The 22414-nt window shown below is 42.1% G+C and overlaps 1 long non-coding RNA gene across 1 annotated transcript in view; it reads right to left on the reverse strand.

The window, feature by feature from the left end:
- LOC105729491 (uncharacterized) overlaps nt 1-22414 on the reverse strand; it is a 276092-nt gene that overhangs the window by 121434 nt on the left and 132244 nt on the right. The window lies entirely within an intron of this gene.

A 22414-nucleotide genomic window follows, 5' to 3' on the forward strand; every position in this document is an offset into this window, starting at 1 on the left:
CAAACCCGCATCCGCAACCCTGTTTCTCATCTTGACTCACCCCGTGACAGGGTCATACTCCCCTCACCATGATAGGTTATGGGGAAGTTTGCACAGCTAACAGGCCGCTGTTACTCCCTGCTTGTTTGTCGGCAAGAAAAGTGCAGAGAGTTCAGTTGCTCCCATTGGCCATTGGACAAATGCCCAGTTGCTCTCTGGAGAAATCTGATTGAGACTATGTCATAGTTAATTCCTCCCTCACCCCGCCCCTCCTTTATAGCTGCTTGGTTGTCAAGCTCTGTCCACTCTTTCTCCACTGTATTTCTTGAATTAGTACTTTCTTTTATTCCGACTGCAGTTATCCTTGGTGAAGTTTTCATTTTTTCTCACTTGGACTACTGCTATACCTTCTTACTTGGTTTCTGACTGCTAGTATCTGTCCACTGTAATGCATTTGACACGTGACTTTTAGTTCAGTCTCCCTAACGCATGCCTCCGATGATGTCACTCATGTTCAAAAACGCTTGGTGATTCTTTGATGCCTGCTGTTCACAAGTGATTCCGCATTGCCTACTGACCCAAGTCCAAGAAATAAATTGACAGCTTTCTTCACAAAGATGAAATTGTCCTATGACTCACATGTTACCCCTTAATTAAAGGGCTGAGACCCAGAAAGTTACTCAAACTTCAAGTAACCCATGCCCCAGAGGTAAATTTCACTTGCCCTATTTAAACAGGTTTTTCTTCAGTGTATCCTCCTTGTCACAATCAAAAAGTTATTTCCAGTGTCTGCCTTGAATTAGCCCGTAAGCTCTTGAACTCTACTATCTTTAAGCATTATTTGTTTTAATAGCAAGTTCCACTCTCAGAAATGAGACTAGGAAAGTAAAAAAGAAACAAGTGACTCCCAAGAAAAACACCAGAGCATGACAGCATAGTGAGTTGAAAGGGGCTGAAGTTGGAAGTGGGCTCATGGCTGTTTATGATTTTTGTTTGTTCAACACCCTACATCTTAGGACCTTAATCCTCTACAGACTGTTATCTTGATTTTGATGAGTATTTTTCTGCTACACTAATGCTTCAGTTCCTCAAATCATAAGCATTTATTATATGTCACCACAATCAAGTTGTAATAATAATCCATGATGATAGTAATAGTCTAATGAAAAAATATGCTCTGGTACAGATCCTTGGATATCAGAGAGAAATAAAAAGATTGTAGAGGCCAGGCACGGTGGCTCATGCCTGTAATCCCAGCACTTTGGGAGGCCGAGGTAGGTGGATCACCTGAGGTCAGGAGTTTGAGACCAGCCTGGCCAACATGGTGAAACCCCATCTCTACTAAAAAGCCAAAAAATTAGCCAGGTGTGGTGATGCATGCCTATAAACCTCGCTACTTGAGAGGCTGAGGCAGGAGGATCACTTGACCCGGGAGGCAGAGGTTGCAGTGAGCCGAGATCACGCCCTTGCACTCCAGCCTGGGCAACAGAGTGAGACTCTATCCCTCCCCCCGAAAAAAATTGTAGAAATCAACTTGGAGAATAATTCATAGAAAAACTACTCAGATACCTTAGCCATCATTACAACATTGACATTTCTGGGGTTGAATGCAGCGGTGGCTAGGAACGGACATTAACTTTTCACACCGAGGGGCAGAACACACCATACCACACACAATGTTGAGGATTCGTATTCTAGAGAATATCTTTTTGTTGTGTGTTTAAGATGGATATGAAGGTTCTCTATATGAGGCCAATGATTGTCAACGACCATTCCCCTATCTTGGGAATGGGCTATACAGATAATAGTATAGAGTGGTGAGAAACTAACTTTTCTTTTAAAAAAAGCTGAAGAAGGGAAGGGAAGAGAAGGGAGGGGAGAGGAGGGGAGGGAAGGGAAGGGAAGGGAAGAAAGGGGAAATGAAGGGAAGGGAAGGAAAAAAGGGAATGGAAGGGAAGACAGGAAGAGAAGGAAAGAAGGGAAGGGAAGAAAAGAGAAGGGAAGGGAGGAAGGGAACAGAAAAGGGAAGGGAAGGGAAAGGTAGGTAATGGAAGGGAAGGGAAGAAGGGAAGGGAAGAAAGAAAGATAAGGGAAGGGAAAAGGGAAGGGAAGAAAAGGGAAGGGAAGAAGGGAAAAGAAGGGAAGAAAAAAAGGGAAGGAATGGGAAGAAGTGAAGGGAAGGGAAGAGAAGAAAAGGGAAGGGAAACTCGCTAACTCTGGGACACAACTTATAATTTTGCCTGATACCTTAACCACACTGCACAGCTAGGAAGTTCTTCTGAAGATCTAACCTGTGTTTCTTCTGCTGTTTTCGTTTGTTTACCATAGATTATTTATAGCCTTTTTGCAGACAGAGAAATGCTCACAGCCCTTTCCAGCTGGCTGTTTGGCTCAGCCAACAGGGCTGTTCTAAAAGTCATAGTTAAAACTTCTTTCCCCTAAAAGTGTCGTTGACTTTGCTCCATAAGAGAGCTATATCAATCACCCTTCCCAAGTGACAGTTTTGCCATACATAGAAGAGAAACCAGGCAGGTGAGTAGATGCCATTATCACCACTGCTTCTATCTATTTAAAAAAAAAAAGCAAGATTTCTGCCTGCTCTCCAACCCAGCCAAAGAGAACCTCAGGGTCAGACACCCAGAATTAACCCTCATTGCTGCATCCACAAAGGACGCCTGGCCAGAGCAGTGCCTGCGGTGACAGAGCTGGGACCGCCGACATCTGAAATGCATCCTGAGCTCCAGCCCTCACGTGGTACTTGCTTGTCTCATAAAATGATTGTTTTTTTGAGGGTGGAGATGAGGTTCTTTAACAAAATGTTCAATCTACAATTGTACCCCCAACATTTTCCTTATACATCTATAATTTCTTCTATCTTACAAAATAAAATATCCCCCCGATTAAGAAAAAAAAAATGACAGCATTAAAAAAAGGAATCTCAGAGGCCACGAGGCTTTTTACATTTTGCCAGAACCAGGCTTTTGTCTCTGCTCGTGCCCTGAAGCTTAGGGGTTTCTTAGGAACGAGTGTACAAGTGGTCTTAGGACCTCAATCATTGGTAAAAGACACCTTGAAGGCTGGAAGGAGGAGGTGAGGGCAGAGTTGCATCCCCTCTGCTTACTTTCCTGTTCAGAGTTACCTGCGCAGGCTGATTAACATCTCCAAACCTTGGTTTCCTCACCTGTAAAATGAGAATAAGAAGACAGCACATCCCATGGGATCTTTGAGAACACTTAATTCAATGGGATGAAACCCTTAGCACAATGCCTGGCACCTTGGGAGTGACCATCAATGGTGCCTCTTCTTATTAATATTATCACAGTCATCTCGGGGGGTAAAGTAGCAAAGACTGACCGTGGGAAAGAGAGCTGAGGGAAAGTGACAGAGGCGCTGCCATCCCTGTGGTCCTGCCCATGACCCCACTGTCAGGGGTGCAGAACATTTCTCCCTTTCACCAGGTCCCAACTCGCTCCCAGATAGAGCAACACGGTGGAACAATAAAAGCCTGGCTCCCGCAAGATGGCACCACGACGGGCTGTGCCTGGATCCAGAGGAGACGTCTCTGTCCAGCATTTCCATCAGGCTCCTCTGAGCCAGCTCCTGGGGTGCACACAAAGACCCATTCAGGATGGCTGGAGTTCTGGAAGCCAGCAGATGAGCCGAGGGACCGGGAAGGGGGTGGAGAAGCAGCACAGCGCCTGGCACTAGCCCCGCTGGGACTGCCCTGGGCAAGTGGGCGTGGAGGGCTCAGGTCTGCCGCCCCGGCTGCACTCTTTGTTTTCCCGCAGATTCCGTTCTCTGATGGTGGTCCAGAGCACCAAGGACACCGACTGCCATGGCTGGGATTGAATGACCTCCCTGGGGTGGCTAGGAACCCCCACCCCCATAATGCCAGCCCAATGGGCAGGATACCCAGTGGAAACAGGCCATTACTAACAGGCCTGCCATTTCAGAACTGCGTCTTTCTGGGAAAATTGACTCTCAGAGTTTCCCACCCTGGGAAGGTACTAACTGCAGCAATGACGTGAGAAATAAGAAGCTAAATTACTATGCAGTAGCCAATAGTTGTTCCCCAAGTCCCAGAAAGTGACTTCATGCCCTTCAGCCTCTGTTTTCCCACCTGGACAATGGGGCTGGGTACAACAATCTGTTGGAACTCAAAAAGTAGCTGCTGTGAGGGAATTTTCAGTAGTAGTTGGTTTATTCTCTTTGAACCCAAATATATCAGATCTGATGCATCAGACACCAGTTCTGCAGCTCCCTGAATGTTAGAGCACAGAGGCTGCTTAATGGACCACCTCGGATGCAGATGAAAATAGAATTCCTTCTTTTACTCTTTCCCTCCTAAATCTACAAGAGGCTGTGCCAGCAAGGTGACAAGCTGTACATGGAACAGAAAACTGAGCCCCTTTAGGCTGCCAGGCTTATAAGACATTTCCTATGGGACAGCAGCATTTCCCAGATGACTCAATCTGAAAGGACTGAAAGGAGTTTCTATGATCTGAAGATGTTTGTACATGAGCTAATCTAGCTTGCCACCTTTGCTGGAATATGCTGACTGCATTTATTCCTCTAGATATCTTCCACCCAATAGTAAGATTCAGTACAAACACCACCTCCTCCAGGAAGCCTTCCCTGACTACACAGTTTGAATTAGTGCCCCTTCATATTCTGCCACAAAACCCTGGGCACACTTCTCTCTTAGCAATCAGGAAATCATATTGAAATTGTCTGCTTGTTTGTCTTTCTTCTTGGTGGCCAGGTACTATATACTCTTTTTAACTCCACCATATAATACAGTGCTGGCATAATGCAGGAATTTAATAAGTGTTTATTGAACTGAATGTTTGCGTACCTCTCTCCAGAATATTTACTAACATAAACTCCCATTTATATTTTTAAGGGTATCCCATAACCTCTGCTCTCAGGAAGTTCTATCTCATATCTCACTCAGTTCTCTCCTGCATGCATATGCTCTTCTTTTTTCACACCTTGGGAGACCACAGCTTGTCACCATCCTCATTCTTATCAGAGTGATCATAGAAATGGCAGCACTCGCTCATAATTGTTTTTCTCTCAGGGGTAGCTTTATTTTTTCGGTCTTAAATCAGGAATAAACTTTCACAGTCTCAGCTCTGACTTTTTTTCCTTTTAACAGACAAATAGAAAAGAACTCCCAAGAAGGATTTTGACCAGATAGGGTCTGCTCCTTTTAATAGGATGTGTGAAGCACCTACTGTGTGCCAGGCTGTATGTGATGGAGACGGAGCAAATGTGTAAGTCCCTGCCATCAAGAGATCTTCAACCTGAAACAGAATAACGGGGGTACTTAATTTAACTAATAAAAAGCAGCACCCCACTTTCTTGTGGCTGCTTGGTTAGAATCACCAACTTTTGTGAGTTTGCAGAAAAGTCCAGAGTGCTAAAAAGCAAAAAGCAAAGATTTCCATTTCTGAGCAACTTGGGAGAAACTAAGCCCAGTCGGGGAACACATTGGGGAGTCCCTTAAAGGATCAGTGTCATGTGTCTGTCGACATTTCTAAAGAAATCGATTCGCTTTTTTTACTGCTAAGGGGAGGCCGGCCTCCACTGGCCACACATTCAGAAAGCTGGCAGGAACCGCTGGTCAGCAACCCCCAATCGAACAGGCTCCCTCTTTCTGGCCAAAGAGCTCAGGGTCTGCGTGACTTGAGGCGAGTCATCCGGGGACATTTGGGATTCTGATCTAGTGAGCCAGTGAAGGCGGTACAGATAAGGCCCAGACAGAAATCTGGCCGGCTAAATAACATCTGGTTGGTCTGAGGTTTGGACTCTGGCTGGGGCTGGGAGCCCTGGGCTGGCGACTGGCGAGTCTGCATTTGGACTTGGTGACAGCAGGTGGCGCAGGAGAGCAGAAACCAACCCTCAGTGGGTCCTGAAAGAAATCCTGGTGTTAATGCCACCCCAAACCACAGCCAAGCAAGGTAAAGGTAACCATGTTGTCCTTACAATCCTGAAAAAGACAAACTGCACAGAGGGAGCATGGAACCATATATGGGCAATTCTCAGGTAAAGAAAAGCCAAGGTAGGTCACCAGAGATCTAGGTAAAATCCTGGGATGGTCAAGGACTTCCAAACTTTAGGAAATGCGCAAAGAAAATGAAAGAGAAAAACAATACATAACATTAACTTCAGGAGCAATATTAGAGCTCCTAAAGCTGAAAGGCTCAAACCACTTTGAACCCAAAGATAGCTGATAAGCCAGGTATAATTCTCCAAATGGTCTCTCCTCCTGCACCCCAGCAACAGAATGAAAACAGAATATTCACAACAAAAACCTTACCTATTCCAGTTAGTAAAGCTTTGAAAATCAATATTTTTAAACAAAAAAATGGAAATGTTATCTCCACATTAAACTAGTAGAAGGTACTGTCTTCATGCTCCTATCTCTGCATAAGTTTGCCTCCAAAGCATATCATTGGGGGAAGAAGGGAGAAAGTTCCCCTCCAATAAATATCCAAGGTTCTTCAGTTTCTGTGGCCAAAAGAGACAAAAAAGCATGCTCCTGCTTATCTATTTGCACAACATCATAAGTCGAGGAATTTTAAGCAGCTGATTCTAAAACCTAGAATGAAAGCAGTACACACAAGATATGAGACAACCTCTCTCCTCCAAAAGATAACATGCAAAAGCAGTAGACTGCTGAGATATGCAGTAGAGAATCTTCCCTCATCCACTCAATCAGTAAGGGTTGGCTTTGGGGTAAATCTCAGGGAATGCAAAGATATTATTTATTTTTCCATTTGGTTTATTTTCATGTTGTTACTTCTCTCATGGGAAGTAGATGCCTAAGCGCTGATGTATATAAATCAATTTCCAGTGTTTACTTAAGTACATATACATATACTGTAGCAAAATGTTGCTTTGCTTGAAAAATCGTTGAAACATTTGATGTGTTTGCTCTCGATCAATATTCTGCAAAAAGCATCTGTGTTTGCTGCTCAACTAGGACAGTAGACAAGTCTGGAGTCTTTTCCAAGAGCTACCTGCCACTTGCCAGCTCCGCGGGGCTCCACATCACAGTTGTCCCAGTAGTAGAAAGTATGAGGGCTATGTGATTTAGGCTCCAACAAAGGGTGATGACAGAACAGAGAAAGGCCAGGTGAATTCCCTCTGGATGTGACCGGAAAGGCTTCATGGAGAAGGACACTGCAGTTGTTTGACTACTCCATAACTTTGGACATTTTTTTTTTTTTTTTTGCCCAAAATGCCATGCCTCAACACCCACCATCATCTTTTTGGGGAAATGTCTGGTTTCCTTCAAAACTAAGTTCTGACTTTATCTAGAGCCCTCCCTGACATTGACTTTGCCCATTAGAAGTCCTGTACAAATCTTATTCCAAATACATGGCACAGGAATGATGCTCCTGTCTTTGTTGTCTTTATTATAATGTTCACTCACCAGCCAGGAGACTCCTTTTTTTCCGCTTCTTAATGGTCTCCTAGATACCTCTCCCCACATCTCCTAAGTAGAGTTGCCAGATAAAAACAGAACTGCCCAGTTCATTTTGAATTTTGAATAAACAACAAATAATTCTTTTTTAGTGTAGTATGTCTCAGATCCTTTGTGTGTCATATTTTCATTTGTTAACTATGGCAGTCTTACTCCTGAGATCACTGAGTTCATGCCCCCTCCCCGCCCTAGGGCGGCCATTCAAAGCTGCAGGTGCACTTTCTCAGCATTAGGTCTCTCCCCAGCCCTCCAGAAGAAAGGAGACACTCCTTGCACACACTGTTAGCAGCCTGAAAGAGTCATCTAAGGTCAATTTCAGATCCATTTTGAGGGTTTTTTTTTTCCTGTCCTGTATTGGCTGTATTTATTCAATAAAAGTCAAGTTTAAGTGTTTCAATTCAATATAATACCACTTGTTCAATTAATTGTTAAATAGGAGGGTATCATTTACTTTTCATTTAAATGCGGTTTAATGAATTACATGAATTGTTTTACTATGACACTTTGCAATCTGTTAAATCCATGTGTAATTTCAAACTATGGCAGGCTGGATGTTGTGACATTTACCTTTTCAGTTCCTGCTGTCTCTTTCTACCATGTCTCTCCTGCAGAAAACAAGGGAGATCCCACTCAGAAGGTAGAAATCTCCAGAAACACATCAATCCTATCAGACTGCCCATCATTGGGAAACACCTTTAAGTTAAAGTCACCCACTTTGTTTCACTACCTTGGCAAGTGGAGCTTTAAAAATGGAAATGGAAACATCTTGATTCCTCTAACAAATCCTTTCTACCAAGACTAATATTTTTTGCATTTACATCCCACTTCGCAGGTGAAAAAATACACAAAGAATAATTTGTAACAATGTTGCCCTACTGTTTTCACTTCATGACAGGCACAGAAAATTGTAATAACTGAATGACTGGGATAAGTTGGAAAGAATTTGAGAGATTCAACATGAGGCTTAGTAATAAAATTAATTAGTATAAATTAAAATTAATAAACATTTATTTATTATTATTTCTTTTGAGATAGAGTTTCACTCTTGTTACCCAGGCTGGAGTTCAATGGCATGATCTTGGATCACCACAACCTCTGCCTCCCGGGTTCAAGTGACTCTCCTGCCTCAGCCCCCTGAGTAGCTGGAATTACAGGCATGAGCCACCACACCTGGCTAATTTTATATTTTTAGTAGAGACAGGGTTTCACCATGTTGGTCACACTGATCTCGAACTCTTGACCTCAGGTGATCTGCCCACCTCAGCCTCCCAAAGTGCTGGGATTACAGGCATGAGCCACCACGCCCAGCTATTTATGCATGATTTTTAAATATAAAATTTTATATAAAAATATATTAAATGTGAAATTTGCATAAAATCTCCCAGTTAATCGTTTTCTATCTAGAAATGCCTAATATCTGATTTTCAAAGGTAAAAATAAAAGTCACATATGCCTTCTGCCTTATTAGAACAATACAAAATATAAGAGCACATTAAATGAGAAAATAATCTAATATTTTATACTGCAGGCAAAGCAAAGAACTTCCCTGAGAATAAATAAATTGTGACTAAAAAAAAAATTGAACTCACACTAGGACAGTGTAACAGAAAGATCCAGGGAGTGAAATGTTCAGCCATCCCACAGCACTCCGGTGGCAGGCTCCATTCAGAGCGTTGCATGCACCTAAACAGTCATCACAGAAGCTAGCGAGTTTATAGACAAATGTATATTCAAATACACTTGAAAATTTCTAAATGGTTATCCAACTAATTTTAATACTCTACCACTACAAAAAGCATATAATCACTCAGGGTACACCTGTAGGCCATTCCAGGTGCCCCCAAGACCACACAGCATCTCTGGGAAGCTCTGCCTTATACAAAGAGGTCACAGCGTGCTTACGACCTGGCACATTTTAAATGATTGAGTACCAAAGAAGACAAATATTTTAATCTTTTAACCAAGCGAAAATCTTCCCCCAACTATTAGAGATTGTAGTGGGAAAATGCAGGGATAGCCTCCCTTCCCTAGCCAGCCCTGGTGTGTGGAAAGGGTGTGTTCAATCTCACATGCAAGCAGCTGTGAGATGCCAGGCACTGGGGTAGGCACTGGAGAGAGAAAACATGCAAACATCTCAGTCCTATTTAGGATCAGCTCACAATGTGGAGAGTCAGACTAATACATATAAACAGAGATCCAAGAGAATCTATGGTTTATCATCAACACGCCCATGATAAGATTCAATGATTCTTACAATTCAAGAATTCTTCTCTTCTCACCCTCAATTTATACTCTAAGCAGACATACATGATTTTAGTATCATCCTGCCTTTCTCTTGAATGATTCTCTTTTCCCCCAATAACTTACTCTAAGCTTGACTCTTAAGAGTGTTTCTCTCCTACTGAAGAGTCTGCCACTGTTCTCCCCTCACTCTCAGCTAGCCCAGACGGTTTCAGAGCTTAGGAAGAAGAGCACAGCACCACCGGTTACCGTTTTGTGGCTGTATTCCTACATGCCTAGAATGTTAAACTCAGATGGCTGAAGAGCTGGGTTGACAATGAACCTAACAGTGTTTAAGGAGAAAGAGTTTTCTCTACGCATCCCATTTTCTAGGCCTCAGCAGGGTTTCTTTGAGCAGATGACTTTGAAATTGTCAGCCAAACCTGTGCCTCTCAAGAGCCTGTCTCCTTTAGTTCCAGCCCTAGAAGTATCACAGGATTGAGCCATGTGGTTTTGTTGACTCAGTCATGGATGGCACATCCATCAGGGAGTCCCATCTGAGCCCCCAGCAAAACAAAATTAACTAATGTGCATAAATTAGCACCAAATGTCTCCTCTGTGGAGAGATGCCAAAGCCATTCTTTCCTGCAACAGATAACTGACCGTCCCCCAGTTCCCATCAGACTCTCTTCAACAATGACCTGCATCTCACCACACCTTGTGTTTGCTTTTATATCTTACCAATGATTTCAAATTTATTTCCTCATTTGACCTTTGGCATTTGGGAAGCAGACAATGTAGATGTTTCATTTCCATTATATACATGAGCAAAATAAAGCTCTGAGGAGTTAAATGACGAGCCCACGTCACACCGCTGACTCTTGAAGTCAAGAGTCTTCTGACTCTGAATCCAGTATTCTTGCCACTGCACCATATCCAGCCAGAAGAAATAAGAAAAATATTTGAGAAAACTGACATTGAAGGAGCCAGCATGTCTCTTTCGTGTTCTCTCAACCTTCAAAACAATTCACCAGAAATCTCTGGCACGTTTCATAAATGTCTGAGTCACTTTTGGTGCACAGTGGATTCTGAAAAAAAACTACACACATACATGCGCACACACACACACACGCATACACACTGATAAATGTATAAAATGTATTATCATCCGAGTATTGAAAACTCTTTATCATATTCCACGTTGTTCTTCTCAATGCAGTATATGCCTATAACCTATTTGCTGAATTAATACATTAATGTTTATCTCTCATGGCTATATCTTCTTTTACATCTCAGAATCATTTTTCTATTTCAGCCTTCCCCATGTCCTACCTGCCCCCACAACCTTTCTGCATTTTTGGAACATGCTCAGCATAAGAGGATGCCACACACAGCTAAATAAATCACAGCCAGACAGAAATAAAACAACAGTCCCTATTCTGCTGAAACACAATCTATAAATTCTAGCTTCAGAGATGAGTGCGGTAAATAAATGCTCTAATCCTTTGAGACAGATAATCCCTTGAAATAGATATGCAAATCTCATTTTTTTAGTGCAGAGGTATATGCCCAGAGGAGTTAAATAACCAATCAAAGTTCCCACAACAGGCAAGTGACAGAGGCCAAATTTGAACTCAGTTCTGAATGTTCAGCTTACTGCTGAGTATCTAGTGTCTGGCATGGTAATGGGCCTCCCTGGTGCTTCTTGAAGACGTGTTGTATGTTCCAGTTGAAGACCTTTGTACTGGATGCATACTTGGCCTTCAAGTCTCTTCCTTAGCTATTTCCTAGATGATAGCTAACTCCTTCGCCTCCTCTGAGGCTCTGCATTTTACTCAATGAGCCCTTCCCTAACTACCCTAAGTTGCAACCCATCCTTCCCCCCGCCTCCCTCACTCTAGATCCCTCTTGCTCTACTTTGTTGTTTTTCCATAAAACTTATTACTATATCTCACATGCGAAATTTAGTCATTTATTATTTTTATGGTTATTTTCTAAGTGGGCTTGTCTTTTGGTTGTTTTTTTCAACAGAGTCTTGCTCTTGTTGCCCAGGCTGGAGTGCAGTGGCACGATCTTAGCTCACTGCAACCTCCGTCTCCCTAGTTCACGCGATTCTCCTGCCTCAGCCTCAAAACTAGCTGGGACTACAAGTGCGCACCACCATGCCCAGCTAATTTTTATATTCTTAGTAGAGACAGGGTTTCACCATGTCGGCCAGGATGGTCTGGATATCTTGACCTCCTGATCTGCCCATCTCGGCCTCCCAAAGTGCTGGGAGTATAGGCATGAGCCACCACACCCAGCCGGATTTTCATCTTTTTAAATGCATTGACATCCTGAGCACTAAGAATTCTACCAGGAAAAGGTGAGGTGTTCACAAAATATTTGCTGAATTGAAGGAATAAATGAATGGGAGACACTTATTAACAGTAATTAGTATTTGTTAAATGAATGTCTTATCTAAGCCATTTTGGGAATAGGTCTCATTTGTTACACAGCTCCTGCATCCTAGGCCCAGTGATGCATAAGTGAGCTCACTAAATCAGGCCCCCAATCCTTTGAGATGGAGACTAGCATCTCATATTCTAGATGAAGATATGAAAGTTCAGGGAAATTAAATTAAATTAGCCAAAGATCATACAACTGGTAAGTGAGAAAGGCAGAATTTGAACTCAGGTCTGTCTAACTTCAAAGTCCAGAGGTCATTCTGCCCGGTCACAGCACTTCTCAATGCACTCACACCTAGAAAGGTGCTCCTCTGTGAATGAAATGCCGCCCCATATGAATAGATCAGTTTCAGCCATTCATAATTAATATCATTTTCTCATTAGACTCATGTTCAACTGGAGAGGCTTCCACTAACTGAGTTGAGGCTGCTTATATCCTCTACTGTCCTGGAGCTGGGCAGCAATGTTCCATGCTGAACTAAGCCCGGTAGTTTACATTTCTAATCACTCCAGAATTTAATTAGTATCATGGCCTTTATCAGGTGCACTGAAAATACAGCTGATGTCATCAGTGCTTACTTAATTAGTTTGAAGGAGAAAAAAGTTTTTTACAGTCTGAATGTGTCTCCACTGGTATGGCCTCAGGGGTTCGTGGAGGAGAAAAGAAATCAACTTGAATCTGGATTCTGTGATTAAAGACTTTTTTTTTTTTAACATTACCTGGGAAACATTTTTGAAACTGTAACATCACTGGAAATAAAAATATGAAGGTAACCAAGTGGTGATTTTAACCATTTTCTACAACCTTATTGAAGTATAATTTACGTACCATAGCATTCACCAATGGTAAGTGTACAATTCAATGATTATTTGTAAATTTATAAAGCTTAGCAATTATCACCGCAATCTAGTTTTAGAACATTCCTATCACCCCTCAAAATTTCCTCAAGCCTCTTTGTCATCAATTCCTGCTCCTGCCTCACCCCTCGCCATCCTCTGACAATTCCAGGCAACCAATAATCTGCTTTGTCTAAAGTTTGTCTTTTCTGGACATTTTACATAAGTGGAATTGTACAATATGTATTCCCTCGTGCCTGGAGTTGGAGTTATTTCTTTCTTTCTTTTTTTTGAAACGAAGTCTCACTCTGTCACCCAGGCTGGAGAGTGCAGTGGCGTGATCTCGGCTCACTACAGCCTCTGCCTCCCAGGTTCAAATGATTCTCCTGCCTCAGCCTCCTGAGTAGCTGGGATTACAGGCGCCTGCCACCACACCTGGCTAATTTTTGTATTTTTAGTAGGGATGGGGTTTCACCATGTTGGCCAGGCTGGTCTTGAATTCCTGACCTCAAGCAAACTGCCCATCTCGGCCTCCCAAAGTGCTGGAATTACAGACATGAACCACCGCACCCAGCCATGCCTGGGTTCTTTCCCTTAGTATATTTTTAGGTTCATCTATGTTATAGCATGTATCGATATTCTGTATCTTTTTCTTGTTGAATAGCATAAATGCATTCCATTTGGTTTCATCACTCGTCAGTTGATTGACATTTGGGTGGTTTCTATTTTTCGGCTATTGTGAACAATGCTGCTATGAACATTCATGTGCAATATTTATGTAGACATATACTTTCATTTCAAAATATTGGGTAGATTCCTGGGAATGGAATTGATAAGTCTTATTCTAAGTTTCCATTTAATTTTTTAAGACACTGCCAAACCGTTTTCCAAAGTGGCCGTTTCATTTTAAATTCCCACCAGCAACAGATGAAGGCAACCATTGAGTTTTGAAATTGCTTCAGATGGTGGAATTGAAAGTCTTCAACTTTGGTTACATTTGGTTTTTGAACTGTAAACTTGAAAGAAAACTGTGAAATACCCAAATCATTCTGTACACTCTTAAAGAGAAGGAATGATGGGAAATTAATTGAAATAATGAGGTTTAGATCAGAGAAGAGATTTGTAACAAATAAGTGTTCTCAGGGATAGCTTTTTCAGCTTTCATTTGCTAGGAAATTAAATCAACCAATTAAATAAAATAACTCTCCATAAAGATCAGTTAGATTTGCCATACAGATTATTCATTTACCAAAATGCACTTTGAGATTTATATAACAAAGACACTGGTTTCATTTATTTCATTCTCCCTTCTTTAAGCTCCACATCTTGGAAAGAAGAAATATTTTATGAGCTTCATCCAGTTTTAGTATTTACTAGTAAAGCTGAATTGAGCCCACGTCCACATGGGAAGCTATAAACTGTTTTATTTTGTTTGAGATCTTGAGACAAAACTCCTGCATCACCAAGATGATGCAGCCAAATCCTAAGATGCAAATTTAGTTGGAAAGAAAATTTAGGCTCTCTATTCCACAGCTCATTAGTTCATTCATTCACTCTGGAAAACATTAATATGCTTCTTGAGATACCAAGAGTCCTAAGGCATGGGCTATGGCTTCAAGGGAGAAACAAGCATGTCAACAAAGACTGCAGTAAAATATTATAAGTTCTATCATGAAAATAAATACAAATTGGGGAACAAAACCAGACACACAAAAACGAATAGGTTAGGAAATTAATACATAATATATATGTGTAGAAATATAATTTTGACTTAAGATCATGTAAGAGGTAATTATTGGATTGCTACATTAAAGACAAGTAGATGTTTGCCAGAGAGACAGCCATGGGGTGAGGGGGTGGTCATTCTATTTAAATGCTCTAGTAAGAGCAAAGGCCTGGAGCTGTTAAACAGCACAGAGTGTTTGGAGAAGTGCAGAATCCTGCAGTGTGTCTGGAGGGCCCAAGGGACAAACTGAGTGGATGAGGCAGAAGAGAAAGGCTGGTGAGAGCCTTATGTGTCTTAGCAAAGAGAATAAGTTATTCCATAGAAAACAGGGAGCTATTTTATGCTAGATCTGACATAAGATTTGAATTTTGCTCGGTTTATTTTGAATACTGTAAAGAGGATAACTCAGAGACCAATTAGAAGACAGTTACAGCAGCCAAGCTAGAGCCTGAACTAAGGCAGCAGCAGTAGAAGTAACCAGGAGGTGTAGGATATGAGCCATGTTAAACCGTAGGATCTAGAGAAGCTATTTGGGGTGGATTACCATGATCTCAGGCTCATGATGAGATGCAAACTTTCAGGTCCCATCGGCATGATTTACGAGTCTGGACTTTGGCCTAGGAATCTTCATTTTCATAAACATTCCAGGTGATTCTAATGCACTTCGACTGAGGATGCTGACCTGAAGTTTGTAAGCTCACAATACAAAACCACTGAATCTCCAGCTACCACTGGAACCAGGGAAATCAGGAGACTTCTAGGAGTAAATAGACAGCCAAATGTTGGGTGAACTTTGCCACTTGTCTTTGCTAAATTAGCTCCTCACTCTGGTTCAGATACTTTGAAAAAGAAAATTGTAATTCAAAGGAAAACAAATTGAAATTAGTCAACAAAGGCAACCACATTTAATAGAAATCTCTTTGCCCAAGTATAAGGTTCCAAAGAGGGTATCTCATACTCATCTAAAATGAATTTATATGTCACCACATGGATAAATAACATTTCTATGAACTAACTCAGCACAAAAATGTTATTCTGCCTTAAGAGTATCTTCTCTCTCTTTCTCTCTCTCCCTCTCTTTCATCTCTCTATCTACCTATGAGACAGAGCTCAGTATTGTCTCTTTTATATCATAAACTCCAAAAGGGTAGAAACTCTATGCATCAAAAATCATGTTATTCTGGTATGCATATGGAAAATAAGTGCAAAATAAATGCTTTGTGATGATGAATCTGCAAATATGTTGATGCTTTATTTGCATATTGCCATAGATGCTGAATGTATAATTTGTGTATTATGCCAATTTAAAAGAGTGGGGACTGTGCTGTGTTTTGTTTTGCACATTTTTAAAATGCAAAAACACTAGAGCAATAAATTAAACATTTTAATTAAGTGTTGTGGCATACTGCTAGTAAACTTCACTGTTACATGGCTCTGGTAACTATGTGTCAAATAATGCCCTTATTACACATCTGCATTTACCAGAAGCCTGATAGAACATGGTTAGCCTATATCTGATCAACTTTTATTGTGTCCCTCAACCAGAATGATAAATGTTGTCAAATGCAATCACATATATTTAGTGCCTAATTATTTCATGCCAGGTACTAAGTGCTTTATGTGGAAGATTTAATTGAATGTTCACACAGACCTTAAATAGTTGATGTTATTACGAGCCCCATTTTACAGATGAGAAAACTAAGGTTTCAGACAGTTAAGTAAACATAGTCAAGGCCATGTGATAAGTAATTAAGGAGCAAGAATTTAACTTAGGTTGAGCAGAGTGAGCTCTTAAAACAAGTCCATTATTTCTTAAGTTTCCATTCTATGTGAGCAATGAAATAAGTGAATGTCATGTGATAGAAAATGAAGAACAAAATCTGGAGTATAGAAGACCCTACCTCACTATGGTTATCTGTAGGAATCACCGACTGGAAATTCACCCTACCTCTCTTTCAGTGGTGTGATCGTCACTGTTTACCATGCCGCTCTCCAGGGAAGACAAAGTCCTGATTTGTAGCATTTGCAGATTTCTGTGTTGTAAAGACTCTCGCCAACTGTCCATTACTAAAGGTGGAGTTAGGAAGAGATCACGCACACAACTGGCTTGCATGAGCTGCTGAGAGCTGGTTCCAGGATACCCCAGTGCCTGTTCCCTCCTAAAGATCAAATTTCTCATCGTCTCTGGACATGCCTCAGAGAACTTGGACCAAGGAAAAGATACTTACCTTTTTCTGTGGGAGGAGCCAGTGCATGAAGGAAGTGTGGCGCTCAACTATCTACATCAGAGTGCTGGAATGTACATGCCACCAGGCTATTTTTCATTAAAAAGTGATGACAGCTAAATATATTCCCTGACTCTGCAGCTAATAACTTCCTGACCTAGACCTCACTTGCTAGACCCACTCCTGAAACCAGACCGCACTAGTCCCTGTGGGGCCTCTACTATTGGCGAGCTGTCTCAACAGATGCAGGTCTAACCAAATCCATGTCTAATATAAGCATGCAAATCAGGAGATGAAAGGGAAAATTTTATGTGCTGAATCACAATCCACAGAGAGAGAAGTCAGGGCGTAAGCAGCTGTCTGGAAGACAGGACACCAAAAGTCATTGTCATGGAGGTCGTAAGCAGCACAGGGTTAATTCTGTCTGGCCATCATTCATAGCTATGCCCTTTGTATATTCATCTCTCACATTAAAAATATTTGCCTGGCTGCCCTGTTATGAAGGTAGCGTATGTGTATCAAAGCATGGATTTTGCAGTGATACACACCTGAAGCATTTTATCTGCTTTTAAATACACATGTTAATACCATTTAATCCTCACCATTATTATGCCCAGTTTATAGCTAAGAGAACTGAGTCACAAGGACATAAGTGGAATTTTTTAAATTAAAACCAAAATAAGCCTAATTCTAAGAGCTGAGATCTTTACCAATAAGTCTAATTTCCCTGCTGACCACTCTCCTCCTCTTACTTCAACAACCACACTCATTTCTCCTTCTACCCCTATTTTTTTTTTTTTTTTTTTCTTCCTGAGACAGGGTCGCACTCGCATTGCCCAGGCTGGAACGCAGTGGTGTGATCATGGCTCACTGCAGCCTTAACTTCCTGGGCTCAGGTGACTGTCCCACCTCAGCCTCCCAAGTAGGTGGGACTACAGGCACATGCCACCATGTCCCACTTCAGGCACATGCCACCATGCCCCACTTTTAAAAAATTTTTTTCTTTGTAGTAGAGGTGGGGATCTTGCCATATTGCCCAGACTGGTCTCAAACTCCTGGGCTTAAGCAATCCACCTGCCTCAGCCTCTCACAATGCTGTGATTACAGGCGAAAGCCACCATACCAGGCCCATTTCTTCTTCTAAGAGCTTGCCAAATGCTACTATCCCAACCTGGAACCTCTCCCCATCTCCATCCCTTAAACCTATCCAAGTTCCAGCAACTCTTTAAGGCTCAAGTAGGAAAGTCTCAACTTTCCTGTAATGTTTTCTCAGATGATAACCCAGGTAGATATCCCACTCATATTACACATGCTGCCTCTGTACGATTGGCATTAACTTGGTGTTGCCTCAGTTGTACCCTATTTCATAACTTGTTTGGCTTATTTTCTGACCTAACATGCAAATTGTCAAGGGCAGAAACCATATGTAGACCTCATAATGCTAAGTTCTAAGTAAATACTCAAACAAATTGTAATTAATTAATAATACCGATTGATACCATAGGTCTATTGATGGACTGAAGCTCTGCGTATTCTAGAACTGGAAATTCAGCATTTTTGAAGGCTTACTATATGCTAAGCCCTAAGGTAGGCATTTTACACAATGATTTTATTTAAACCTATATGGCTGATACTATGACTTCCATTTTACAGATTTTTTGAAAGGTACAGAAAGGTTAAGAAATTTGCTAACTCATTATTAGACTGTGGCAGAACTATGACTTAAATGTAGACCAGTCTGACTCCAAAGCCCACATCATGCTGCCACGTGAGTCATCACTGCATCTGTGAATGAGTGCGCCAACACAAAACCCCAGGGGATGGGGACTTCAGGTAACCCAGAAAGAAATGACAAATGGTCACCTGGTAATACATTCTAGGTTCTATTAATTCTAATATTCAGAAAGTTGTTCCTCATGTATGACTTAATTCTCTCCTGCTTCCATTTCATGCTGTTTCCCTTTATTTTGTAGTCAAGCAGATGGAAAACACCTGGCTACCATTTCCTAGGCAATACTCCTTCTTGGTCTAAAAAATTTCCTATGGTAGCAGCTCAACTTTATTTTGTGTAATCTAAAATATAGCCACACACCTTTTAGAGTGTAGACTGTCCTAACTGATAGGCTTTCCTACTCAGACAGAATTATAGCTGTCAGCAGACAAAATGAGTGAGAGCTACTGGCAGGATGGGTTAATCCATGGTCAGATGCTCTTGGATCAAAGATTCATGCTGAAACCGGCCGTAAGAGCAAAGAAGCCAAGTTCATGGATGAAAAAATGAGGTTGGGAAGCACCGTGGACCCCAGTTACCTGCCATTACCACTGGCCTCAAAATAGCCTTGGTACCAGGATAGGGGGTGGGAGAATACCGAAAATGGGCAAGTAGGCCATGGCAGCCACTAATTTGGGGAAACCAAGGATGGGCAGGCAGCCGCCATCCCCTGGCATCTGGGGAACAAGGGCAGCTGCTCAGGAAACATAAAAACACCATGGAGGCCAGAGGAGGGGAGTCTTCCAAATGAGAATGTTAAATGTTTAGAACCCAGTGGCTAAGAAAGACGTTGCCAAGTGTCACACTGAAAACAGGAAAGCTTTCCTGGGCCCTGGGTGTGGAGGCCACCGAACAATGAAAGGGGAAGCCTGTAAGAAGAATAACAATGACACGGAAGCCTGCTCTAGCCTGGTGAAATCCCTTCTGCAGTTCTTACAGGAAGCAAAACAAACAACAGTCTGACCCGTGGGCTCGTCCCCGACGCCACACCCCCTCCTCGGTCTGCCTGTTGGGTCAGGAAGGGCAGCGGTGTGGCCAGCTCCTTAAAAGGGATTTTAAGAACAAAGCCTGTGCCGTTTACCTGCAGATCAAAGTTTGCTGTTAATCACATGCGTGTTGGAGAGGGCAGAGAGAGGACCGTTGCCCCTGCATTCCATTAAAAAGGGATTATGGGCTGTCTGACCAGGTAAGCAGTGTGATCTGTGAACAGAAACTTGTCCTTTGGAAGTGGGGGCTGAGGCAAAACAAAAGCCTTAGGAGACGTAATCAGCAACCGTTCACTGCAGCAGGGCGGTGGCGCGGTGTCTGTGTTTGTGCCTGTGTGCAAGGGCATGTGCGGTATTTTCTGCTGTTGCTAAGATGGGTTCCCCCTTCACTGGTCTCTCGCCCAATCGAAAGGTAGCTGCTCCTCATTGGCTGCCTGGCTTTATCGAATGACCATGACGAGCTGGAGCGAGGCCCACCTTATTGGCTCACTCCTATGGCCCATTGTCAGGGGAGAGCAAATCAGACACCTAATCAATATTTTGTGAAGTGGCACTAGACTCTTGGCTAAATTTGCATTAAATTTCTCCCTGTCTGTGCCTTTGCACTCAGATAAGCATCATATTAACTTCGGGGATAGAGAGAGAGGGAGACAATCAAACACTGTCATCCTTCAGCCATTTTGGATGCGTTTCTGAGTCTAGGCAAAAATCTTGGAGTGCGGAGCGTGCAACAGAGAAATTAGTCATAAACCAAATGCAAATCTCCCAAGCAGTGACATATTTAACTAGGCTAGATTTGTGGTGGCCCTTCTAAACAAAAACTGACTCCTTCCTTCCTTCCTTCCTTCCTTCCTTCCTTCCTTCCTTCTTCCTTCCTTCCTATATTCATTCAACAATTATTTATTGCACACCTATTCTGAGTCAAGTTCTTCAGTGACCCTAGATTTATCACTGTGCCAGGCAAGAAATGTTTCCCTGGGTCTTTCAGGGTGCTAAAGGGTCGGGGTTCCTCACATTTTAAATTACCTGGCTCTTAATAAAAAGAGAGGGGGCTCTGATCATCATCCATCGAATGAGATGGAACCAAAGTCCCACAGATGAAAGTCTCCTGAGTAGACAGATTCTGAATGAAAAATTGGCCTAGTAACCAGAGTTTCCCTAGAATTCTACATGAATCTCAGTTACAATGTGGATAGGTAGTGAGGTAGTGATCCTGAGGAAGAGAAAAAAAAATGGATATGACTACATTTCCTGTCTTTCACAGAGAAAACTGGGAAAGAAATTCCATATGCCCTGTATCTCCCACCACTAAGCAGCTGAGCTGTACCTGTACCCCTGCCCTCTATGCGCCTTCCTGTTGGGATAAACAGTGAGGCCGTGTTTCCATCAAAATCAACCCTTTAGCTTGTGTACAAGACCCATCCCCATTCGCCCACTCAAGCATCTCCTGTCATTCTCACCTTGTTCTCTTACATCATCAAACTTTCAAACTTCCCCTCTCTTCTGGTCATTCTCATCATCATTAAAAAATGCTGCAATATCCCTCATCTTTAAAAATAAAGATAATAAAGAAAATAACACAACTCTTTATAGATCCAAGGCTGATGTTCAGCTGGCACCCATGGGTACTACTACAATGATTGCTAAAATACCAAAAAACTTCTGGATGGATTGGTGAGCACTGCTACCCCGAGCCTCCCAACTATCTGCCTCCTACCTTTTCCAACCCAGCCTCTTCTCTGGGACCTCCCGGACAGTCCATAATCCAGAAACCAAAGGGTTAATGCAGGACCAAGACCCTGCTCCAGACCTATAGCCAGCATCCCTTCTGACTCCTCAGTGCCCATGCCACAGTTATTCTAATATCATCCCTGCTTAGACCTGGCATTTTCTTCACGTCATTCCCTCCCCCTCCACCATCACTTTCCTCTCCTTTAGAGTAAATCCTCTGAAAGACTTGTCTATTCTATCTCCATTTATCTTTTTTCTTTTTTGAACCCATTTCAATCAGATTCTCTTTCCAATCTCTCTTCAGCATCACTTCTCTCAAAGTTATCAAGGAAACCTCCACTTTCCCAAATCCAATGATCAGGCCTCAGTCCTCATCTTATTTGGCTTTCTAGTGTCACTTGACACAGCTGACCAATTCCTTTTCCTTAAAACATCTTTTCTTCCTTACTTTCTTTCCTTGTCTCTGAGATGCCACTCTCTCCTGGCTCTCCTTCCTGTCGGTCTGCCTTTTGCTCTCCTTTTCTGGTTCCTTCTCACCATCCTGATCTCTAAGGCTGAAGCACTCTAGTGCTCAGTCTCTGAAATTTCATCTTTTTTCCTCTCTGCATTCACTCTTTGGGTGATCTCTTCTAGTCCCTTGACACTGAATACCATCTATATGCCAACGATTGTCAAATTTCTATTTTCTGCACCAATGCTTCTACACTCATACATCCAATTGTCCCTCTGCACCTGCACTTGAGTATGTAATATACATCTCAAATTTTAATTGGGTAGAACTGCACCCTTACTATTCCCTTCAAAACTTCTTCTTCTTGACTCCGGTTTTCATTTTAGAAAGTGGTAACATCATTTTTTCTACTGCTAAGGCCAAAATCCTTGGAGTCAGCCTTGACTCCTGTCTTTTTCTCACACCAGACCATAATCTACCAGCAAATTCCGAAGCTCTACCTTCAAATCAGATCCAGAATCTAACGATTTATCACCACCTTCCACCACA

This window comes from Aotus nancymaae, unplaced genomic scaffold (genome assembly GCF_030222135.1).
Source record: "Aotus nancymaae isolate 86718 unplaced genomic scaffold, 86718_ANA_hifiasm-v0.15.2.pri h1tg000012l, whole genome shotgun sequence".
NCBI lineage: Eukaryota > Metazoa > Chordata > Mammalia > Primates > Aotidae > Aotus > Aotus nancymaae.